We start from the raw sequence: 10062 nt of genomic DNA on the forward strand, positions 1-10062 counted from the left end.
GACCAATCGTGTCCCCACCGGCACAGATAGGAGTCTTTATCACACAGGAGAGGAGCCCCGAGTCTCTGAAGAAGAACAGCAGTGGGAAAGATCTTGGGGGGGACAGCGGCTCTCTGTGTCCCTGGGTATACTGGGTAGTGGGGAGGGGGGGTTCCTTCCCCCTTCATAGTTGGCCAACTAATCATCCTCTCCTCCGTGCTCATGAATCGCCCAAGACTCTTCAATGGAGAGGAGTAGGCAGAGTCGTTTCACTGCTCGGGGGCCCCCCCAGCCTCCGTCCCCTTTTCCCCCTCACTCCCACCAGACGGCTCGTCTGCCACCCCGAGCACAGAGCTGCGAGCTTGTGATCCGAAGCCAGTTAACTTCACAGCGAACGTGCTGGGCGGGGAGGCGGTGGCCCCAGGAGTGGTCGGGCAGGAAGCTGAAGCTCCAGACTGAGTGGGGTTCCAATCCTCCCTCCTCGGGTGGCCAGCTCGGCCCCAGCAACAGCCCAACCACAGGGTATGCTTCAAGATGTCACTATTTGCTTCTTCCCGGTGTGCCAGCAGTGGTGTCCAAATCACTGCAGGAGGTCGGCAAATAGGCATCTTCATCGACCATTGGCTTGCCTCTCTGAGCCTTCCAGAGCTTCTGTCTCCATAGAACCTTCCACTGAGTTATCGGGGGGGGGGGGGGGGGGGGGGGGGGAGAGAAGCAGCCTTCTGGTGCCTGGGACCAGAGGAGATACTCCATGAATGGCGGCCAGGGAGGTGATAAAGACGGTCTAGTCCCAATTTCCCAGACCCAGAAGCCTCTTAGCAGATCCTCTGCGAAGCTCAGCTCTTCATAGCTCAGACGGCAATAGATTTGAAACACCCAACAGTCATTCAATGTCATGTTTTCAAGAACAGTTAAGGATTCAGGGAAAGTCTCCCAAAGACCCTCTAGCGATAAACACGGAACGGCAGACTACATATGCAGCAAGATGCATCGTCACAGGTAGAAGTAAGACTGGAATGAAACCCACCAGGACATTGACAATGGCTTTCCCTGGGTGATGGGACGATGGGGACGGACGGGGCTGCAGGGATGGTTCTTTTCATCATCACACTTCCGACATGTATGAAATTTCTACCACAAACATCTAAAACCCAGAGAAATACTATTTTATGTTTATATGCTATAAAAATGTTTTGACGTTATACATAATATAGACAAGCTACCTATCTTTAAGATTTTTCAGTGGAGAGGGGCGCCTGGGTGGCTCAGTCAGTTGGGTGTCCGACTTCAGCTCAGGTCATGATCTCACCGCTCGTGAGTTCGAGCCCCGTGTCGGACTCTGTGCTGACAGCTTGGAGCCTGGAGCCGGCTTCGGATTTTGTGTCTGCCCCTCTCCCACTCACATTCTGTTTCTTTCTCTCAAAAATAAATAAACATTTAAGAAAGAAAAGAAGAGAAAAGAAAAGAAGAGGAAAGGAAAGGAAAGGAAAGGAAAGGAAAGGAAAGGAAAGGAAAGGAAGGGAAAGGAAAGGAAAGGAAAGAGTCCCTCTCTGGGCATCTCACAGAATCACAGGACTATAATGTACACAGGGGGAAAGGCTGAACATCCTCATTGTATATACAAAAGAATTGAGGTCCAGTGAGGGGAAGGGTCTTGCCCTCAAGGTCTCCTGATTTTTTTTCATCCAGGGAACCAGCTAGCCTCACATTCCAGGGAAGACTTGGCTTCTGACACCGTTGCGATGCAGGGCGTATTTTCCAGAAGATAGTGACAACAGCAGCCTCAGAGCCCCATGATACCGCTCTGAGATGCTATTAATTCCTTCTTCCTGGTTGTCTTCTGCATCCTGCAACAGTGTTACAGCGTGACACAGATAGCTACAGAGGTCCTGAAAATGAACTTTTATCTGTCTCGCCCTTGTCCCTCGGAGCTCCAAACTCTGATCTTGGGGGGGGGAGGGGGGGGCTTGATTTAAATGCATCCTAAGAGAAAGAACATTGGCTCCACCTGCATATCCCTCCATAGGTGTAAGCACAAAGGGTCCTCTCTTCCTGACAGCGCCCTCTCTTGGCATAACAAAGAGCATAAAAATGGTTAAGGACAAAGGCTTTGTAGGCTGACGGACCTGGGTTCGAGTTCCTGATCCACCTCTTAATTAGCTGTCTAGCCTTAGGTAATTTATCTACATTTTTCTGTGCCTTCTTTTCCTAATCTATAAAATGATTCTACACAACCCACAGGGTTGTTATGAGGATTACATTAAATAACGTACGTAAAGTGTTTGGCACTGTACTGTAAATTCAAGTCACTGGACCCTGAGCCTGCGGAAGGCAGGCAGGGGCTGGGTCTGCCTTGTCCACCCTGAATCCCCAGGACCTAACAAGCTTGGCCTTTAAACAGAGGCTCGAGGGGCGCCTGGGTGGCGCAGTCGGTTAAGCGTCCGACTTCAGCCAGGTCACGATCTCGTGGTCCGTGAGTTCGAGCCCCGCGTCAGGCTCTGGGCTGATGGCTCGGAGCCTGGAGCCTGTTTCCGATTCTGTGTCTCCCTCTCTCTCTGCCCCTCCCCCGTTCATGCTCTGTCTCTCTCTGTCCCAAAAATAAATAAAATAAAAACATTGAAAAATAAACAGAGGCTCGATAAAATTTGATGAACAAGTGATGAGTGAATGAATGAATGAAATTCAGCCCGAATTAAAGATGCAATGCTATGATAATTCTATCTGATAGTGTCCCCAAATTGCACATCCAAAAATAATAACATTAAGAAGAGAAAACCACCCAGAGGCTGGTTTCACAGGTTTTCACTAAGGAATTGCTAGCTTGGGAAAGGGGATGTTGTGTTTCCAGCACGATGCTATACGAAACACTCTTTAGACCCTCCAACCAAAAGCGACCAACGACGCTAGCCAGGAAAAAAAAAAAAATAGTTTAATTGCATCGATTGACTCTCAAAAAGGAAAGGTGTATTGATAACAAAAACTAAGTGAACACCAGAACTCAGAGATGTTAATGATGCTCTGCAGCTACATGAAATGAAGATTAGAGACAAAACCCAGAATGCCCCCCAAGGTGAGGATTTAAGAGAAAACCCTCTCCACATAAAGCCGAGACCCCCAAAAAGTCACACATTGGTGTCAGGATGAAGGAGAACAAAACTGCCCTACACCCTACTCCCTGGGGACTACAAGGCAAATTGCTCATACTGAACATTGGCAAAAAGTGGAAGGGGAATAACATAGGGTTGGCTTTGTAGCTACAAGCCAACTCTATTAAGAGGGCTTGCAGCCTGAACTTACTCTCCTTGGGTGGCCCCAAACTACTAAAGCCAAGAATGTAGGTTAAAGTGGTCTCAAGTTGGTAATGACCACGGGCTCCTGGCAGAAGTCAATGCAAATCCTCTCTGTAGGAATCCACCTTCGACACAGACTCTAAGATCACCCAAAGGTAAAACTCTGATAGATGAGCTCACAGCCACAATTACAAGACATATATAGAAAGCAAGCATCCTGAGTGAGAGTCAGAAGAAATAACAGGGAGCAGATTCAGACCCACAAAGGCTTCAAACGCTGGAATTATCAGATACAGAATTCAAAATAATCGTATATGTTTAATAACATTTTTAAAGGGTAGTGAAAATTTAAGTAAAGAGTGTCTATAATACTGACTGCATGCATTTAAAATAGAGATCAAAACGACAATTATCGGGGCACCTGGCTGGCTCAGTCGGTAGAGCATGCAACTCTTGATCTCGGGGTTGTGGGTTCGAGCCCCACGTCGGGTGTAGAGATGAGTTAAAAATAAAATATTTTTTTAAAAAAAAGAAAAATATAATGACTAAAATTTAAAATTCAGTAGATGAGTTTAACAGCAAATTAGATACAGTTGAAGAAGAATGGAACAGAAATCACAGAGGTAGAAAATATCAAAGAGAGATTAAGAACCATGGAGATGAGTGTGAAACATTATAACACATACCTAATCATGGTCACAGAAGGAGGAGGGAGAAAGAATGGGCAGAGACCCTATTTGAAGAGATAGTAGTCATTGAATCAGTCATTATATCTGAGAAATTTCCATAAATAATGAAAATAAATAGCTACATATTTAAGAACCTAACAAAGCCCAAGCAGGATAAAGAAAAAGAAATTAACACCTTCTCGTGTTACTAGATTTGGCACATAAAAATACAAGACTCCCAGCTAATTGGAATTTCAGATAAACAAGGAAGCATTTTTTTCAGTGTATGTCCCATGTAACATTTGGAAACTACTTATACTAAAAATGTACTTAGGGGCACTTGGGTGGCTCAGTCGGTTAAGCATCTGACTTCAGCTCTGGTCATGATCTCACCGTTTGAGGGTTTGAGCCCTGCATCCGGCTCTGTGCTAACATCCTGGAGCCTGGAGCCTGCTTCAGATTCTGTGTCCCCCCCACCCCGCCGCCCCTTTGTTGCCCCTCCCCTGCTTGTGCTCTGTCTCTCTCTCTCTCTTTCAAAAATAAATAAACATTAAAAAAAAGTTTTAGTTTATTTGTTGTTTACCTGAAATTTAAATTTAACTGGCTAGCCTGTATTTTTTTCTGGCAACTCTAACACCTAGACACATAATGAAACTGCAAAACCCCAAGGAAAAAGAGTTCATTAAAAAAGCCAAAGAGGGGCGCCTGGGTGGCGCAGTCGGTTAAGCGTCCGACTTCAGCCAGGTCACGATCTCGTGGTCCGTGAGTTCGAGCCCCGCGTCGGGCTCTGGGCTGATGGCTCGGAGCCTGGAGCCTGTTTCCGATTCTGTGTCTCCCTCTCTCTCTGCCCCTCCCCCGTTCATGCTCTGTCTCTCTCTGTCCCAAAAATAAATAAACGTTGAAAAAAAAAATTAAAAAAAAAAAAAAAAAGCCAAAGAGAGAAGGCAGATGGCCTCTAAGTCAACAGCAGTGGGACTGACAGCTGACTTCTCAAAAAGAGATGTCAGCAGTCAGTGGAATAATATCTTTGATGTGATGGAAAAACATAACTAGAACCATAGGGAAAATCTTTTTTTTTTTTTTTAATTTTTTTTTTCAACGTTTATTTATTTTTGGGACAGAGAGAGACAGAGCATGAACGGGGGAGGGGCAGAGAGAGAGGGAGACACAGAATCGGAAACAGGCTCCAGGCTCTGAGCCATCAGCCCAGAGCCCGACGCGGGGCTCGAACTCCCGGACCGCGAGATCGTGACCTGGCTGAAGTCGGACGCTCAACCGACTGCGCCACCCAGGCGCCCCTAGTTTATTTATTTTTGAGAGAGAGAGACAGACAGAAAGAGTGTGAGTGGAGGAGAGGCGGAGAGAGAGGGGAACACAGAATCTGAAGCAGGCTCCAGGCTCTGAGTCATCAGCCCAGAGCCTGACACGGGGCTCGAACTCACGGACCGCGAGATCGTGACCTGGCTGAAGTCGGACGCTTAACCGACTGCGCCACCTAGGCGCCCCGGGAAAATCTTTTAAAATAAGACTAGAGCGAAGACGTTTTCAAACAAAAACTGAACAACTTTTCCAGAAACAGAGCCTCATTTAAAAACATGCTCATTTAAACAGAGCATTTAAAAAATGCTAAAGCACTCCTGGGGTGCCTGGGTGGCTCAGTGGGTTAAGCATCTGACTTCGGCTCAGGTCATGATCTCACAGTCCGTGAGTTCGAGCACTACGTCGGGCTCTGTGCTGATGGCTCGGAGCCTGGAGCCCGCTTCCGATTCTGTGTCTCCCTCTCTCTCTGCCCCTCCCCTGCTCATGCTCTCTCTTTCTCTCCCAAAAATAAACATGAAAAAAAAAATTTTTTTTTTAAATGCTAAAGCACTCCTTCAGGCAGGAGAAAAGAAATCCCAGATGGAAGGTCATGGAAGCAAGAAGGAATGAAAAGCAAGGAAGACAGTGAATATGTGGGTAAATCTAAGCAACCAATATGGCCAAATCATCAATACCATATGGTATTAAAAAACCAAAGTGGAATTAAAATATATCACAACAATAGACTAGAAGAAGAATGATGATGTTTTAGCCTTCTCTTGAGGAAAAAGGATAATGATCATTAATTATTACATTTGCCTAATTAAGTGAGTATGTTAACAATTTCCAGAGTAATGACTAAAACCATAGCAATAAAGTATATAACTTTCAAAGAGACAATTAGGATAAAATGAGAAAATTAATCCATCTCCCCAAAATGACTAGAAAAGACAAAGAGGGGGGGAAGAACACAAAGGCAAAACTAATAAAAAGAGAAAAATCCAAATAAATCATTAATTGCCTAAAATCCCAATTATTAGGGAAGACTTAAAAAAAAAAAACCAACCAGGTAAGTACCATTTATTAGTTACATAACTACCCACAAGGATTTAAAGTAAAAGAATGGAAAAAGATAAGCAAATAAGAACTGAATGAGAAAGATGTAGCAAACATATTAACATCAGAAAAATATACTTTTTTTAATGGTGAAAATTTTGTATTTAGATTTAGCCAGCTGGACTCAGTTTAGATGATCCCAATTTTGGTGGCAACATCCAAAAGCTCATAGTCAGGATCCAGTCCAACACATGCCTTCTTTTCTCCACCAGGCCTGATCAGAGTGTTGACCTTGGCCATGTCAATGTCATAGAGCTTCTTCACAGACTGTTTGATCTGGTGCTTGTTGGTTTAGACATCCACAATGAACACAAGTGTGTTGTGGTCTTCTATTTTCTTCACGGCTGACTCGGTAGTCGGGGGGAACTTGATGGCATAGGGGTCAAGCTTGATTCTCCTGGGGGTGCTCTTTGGAGGATATTGGGCCGCCTTTGGAGATGCGGTGTCTTGGGCCGTCAGAATGTAGGTGACCTCAGGATCTTTTTTTAAAAAATGACTGGGGATGCCTTCCAGCACCGCTTTCTTGGCCTTCAAAACCTTTGCTTCGGTTTTGGCTTTGGCTTCGGCTTTGGGAGGGGGAGGGGCTTCCTTCTTCACCTTTGTTACCATCTTGGTGAAAAGGCAGAAAAACATACTTTAATGCAAAAAGTATTATTAGGAATGAAGAAGGTCACTAAATAATGATAAAAAGTCCAATTCACCAAAGAGATAAAACATTCTAAACCTGTATGCAATCGATAACATAAACGTAAAACTCTTGAGGAAAAACTGACAGAACTATAGGAGAAATTGATAAATCCACTGTATAGTAGGGGTTTTAACACACTTTTCTCAGTAATTGATAGATAGCACAGACCAAAATATCAGTAAGCATACAGAAAATTTGACACAATTAATAAGCTTGATCTGATGATCATACATAGAACAACGCAGTCAATATATTCTCAAGCATACATGAATCAATTCTCATGAACATTTCAAAGATTTTGGAGGATCACAATCTTTAAGCATAATGCAAAAAAAAAATTTAAATCAATAACAACATAATAGAGAAACTCCATGTATTTCCAAATTGAAAAGCATTTCTTTTTTTTTTCTTTTTAAATTTGTATTTAAATTCTAGTTAGTTAACATATGTGCAATATTGGCTTCAGGGGTAGAATTCGGTGATTCATTGCTTACATACAACACCCAGTGCTCATCATAACAAGTGCCCTCCCCCATGCCCATCACCCATTTTCCCCGCCCCCTACTGCCACCCCATCAACCTTCAGTTCATTCTCTATCATTAAAAGTCTCTTATGGTTTGTTTCCCTCTCTCTCTATTTTTTCCCCCGTCCCATGTGTTCATCTGTTTTGTTTCTTAAATTCCACATACAAGTGAAATCATGTGGTATTTGTCTTTCTCTGACTGACTTATTTCACTTAGCATAACACCCTCTAGCTCCATCCACACATTGCAAATGACAAGATTTCATTCTTTTTTTTTTTAATGTTTTATTTATTTTTGTGAGAGAGAGAGAGACAGAATGTGATTGGGGGAGGGGCAGAGAGAGAGGGAGACACAGAATCCGAAGCAGGCTCCAGGCTCTGAGCTGTCAGCACAGGGCCTGATGGGGGGCTCAAACTCATGAACCACGAGATCATGACCTGAGCTGAAGTCGGATGCTTAACTGATTGAGCCACTCAGGTGCCCCAAGATTTCATTCTTTTTGATAGCTGAGTAATATTTCATTGTGTTGAAATATTCTTTATCCATTCATCATTCAATGGGCATGTGGGCTCTTTCCATAGCTTGGCTATCGTTGATAACGCTGCTATAAACATTGGGGTGCATGTACCCCTTTGAAGCTATATTTTTGTATCCTTTGGGTAAATATCTTGCAGTGCAATTGCTGGATCATATGGTAGCCCTATTTTTAACTTTTTGAGGAACCTCCATAGTCTTTTCCAGAGGGCTGCACCAGTTTGCATTCCCACCAACAATGCAAAAGGATTCCCCTTTCTCTGCATCCTTGCCAACACTTGCTGTTTCTTGTTGGTTAATTTTGGCTATCCTGACAGGTGTGAGGTGGTATTTCATCATGGTTTTGATTTGTATTTCCTTGATGAAGCATATTTTCATGTGTTTATTAGCCATCTGGATGTATTTTTTGGAAAAAATGTCTATTCGGAGCACCTGGGTGGTTCAATCGGTTGAGCATCCGACTCAACTCATGTCATGATCTCACAGTTCGTGGGTTCGAGCCCCACATCAGGCTCTGTGCTGACAGCTCAGAGCCTGGAGCCTCTTTCAGGTTGTGCATCTCCCTCTGTCTCTGCCCACCCCCCCACTCATGTTCTGTCTCTCTCTGTCTCTTAAAAATGATTAAAATGTTAAAAAAAATTTTTGAAAGAAAAATGTCTATTCATGTCTTCTGTGCATTTCTTAACTGGATTATTTGGCTTTTGGGTATTGAGTTTGATAAGTTCTTTATAGATTTTGGATACTAACCCTCTATCAGATATGTCATTTGCAAGTATCTTCTTCCATTCCATAGGCGGCCTTTTAGTTTTGTTGATTGTAAAACCATTTCTAAATGACTCATGGAGCAAAATAGGAATCACAATGGAAATTAGAAAATATTTAGAATTGAATGATAATGAAAATATTTCATATCAAAACTTGTGGGATAGGGGAGCCTGGGTGGTTCAGTCAGTTAAACGCCAACTTCAGCTCAGGTTGTGATCTCATGGTTCGTGAGTTTAAGCCCCACGTCAGTCTCTGTGTTGACAGCTCAGAGCCTGGAGCCTGCTTTGGATCCTGTGTCTCCCTCTCTCTGTCCCTCTCCCGCTCACATTCTGTCTCTCTCTCTCAAAAATAAACATTAAAGAAATTTTTTTTAACTTGTGGGATACAGCTATAAGGATTTCGAGAAGGAAATCTATAGCCTTAAATGGTTATATTGCAAAGAATGAAGGAGTTAAATATTCTACTTAAGTAACTTCCAAGACAGAACAATGAAGGAAACAATAAAAATAGAGATTAATGAAATAGAGAACATACATTTTAGAAGATCAATAAACCCAAAAGTTGATTATTTGAAAAGACGAATAAACTTGAATCTAATCATGAAGAAGCAATCAAACAAATCCAAATTAAGTTGTCTTGTTTTAAAGTTTATTTATCTATTTTGAGAGAGAGAGAGAGAGAGAGAGAGAGAGAGAGAGAATGAATGAGCAGAGGAGGGACAGACAGAGGAAGAGAGAGAGAGAATCCCAAGCAGGCAGCTCAGAACCCGACGTGGGGCTTGAACTCACGAACCGTGAGATGGTGACCTGAGCTGAAGTCAAGATCTGACACTTAACTGACTGAGCCACCCAGGTGCCCCCAAATTAAGTTTTCTATGGCTTAACACAACACAGATTTCTTATTTTGTAGTTCAGCAGGTCAGTAATCTGACCTGGGTCTCACTGGACTGAAACACGGTTCGGCAGGACTGCATTCCTTTTCAGAAGCTCCTGGACAGGTCCACCTCCTTGCTCAGTCTGTTGGTAGAATTCAGTTCCTTGTGGTTGTAAGACTGAGATCCCTATTTCCTTGCTAGCTGTCACCTTACGATCGTTTGCAGTTTAGGACCACTTCCCACATTCCTTGACCCATACCCCCTGTCTCCATCTTGGAAGCCAACAATCGCAGGTCAAATCTCTCTCACACTTTGCATCTCTCC

At 43.5% G+C, this 10062-nt stretch overlaps 1 pseudogene; it reads right to left on the reverse strand.

Annotated features, from left to right (window-relative positions):
- Window positions 1-6344: 6344 nt before the first annotated feature.
- LOC123379356 lies at window positions 6345-6961 on the reverse strand (annotated as a pseudogene).
- Between the last annotated feature and the right edge of the window lie 3101 nt (window positions 6962-10062).

Source organism: Felis catus, chromosome C1, assembly GCF_018350175.1.
Source record: "Felis catus isolate Fca126 chromosome C1, F.catus_Fca126_mat1.0, whole genome shotgun sequence".
Classification (NCBI taxonomy): Eukaryota; Metazoa; Chordata; class Mammalia; order Carnivora; family Felidae; genus Felis; species Felis catus.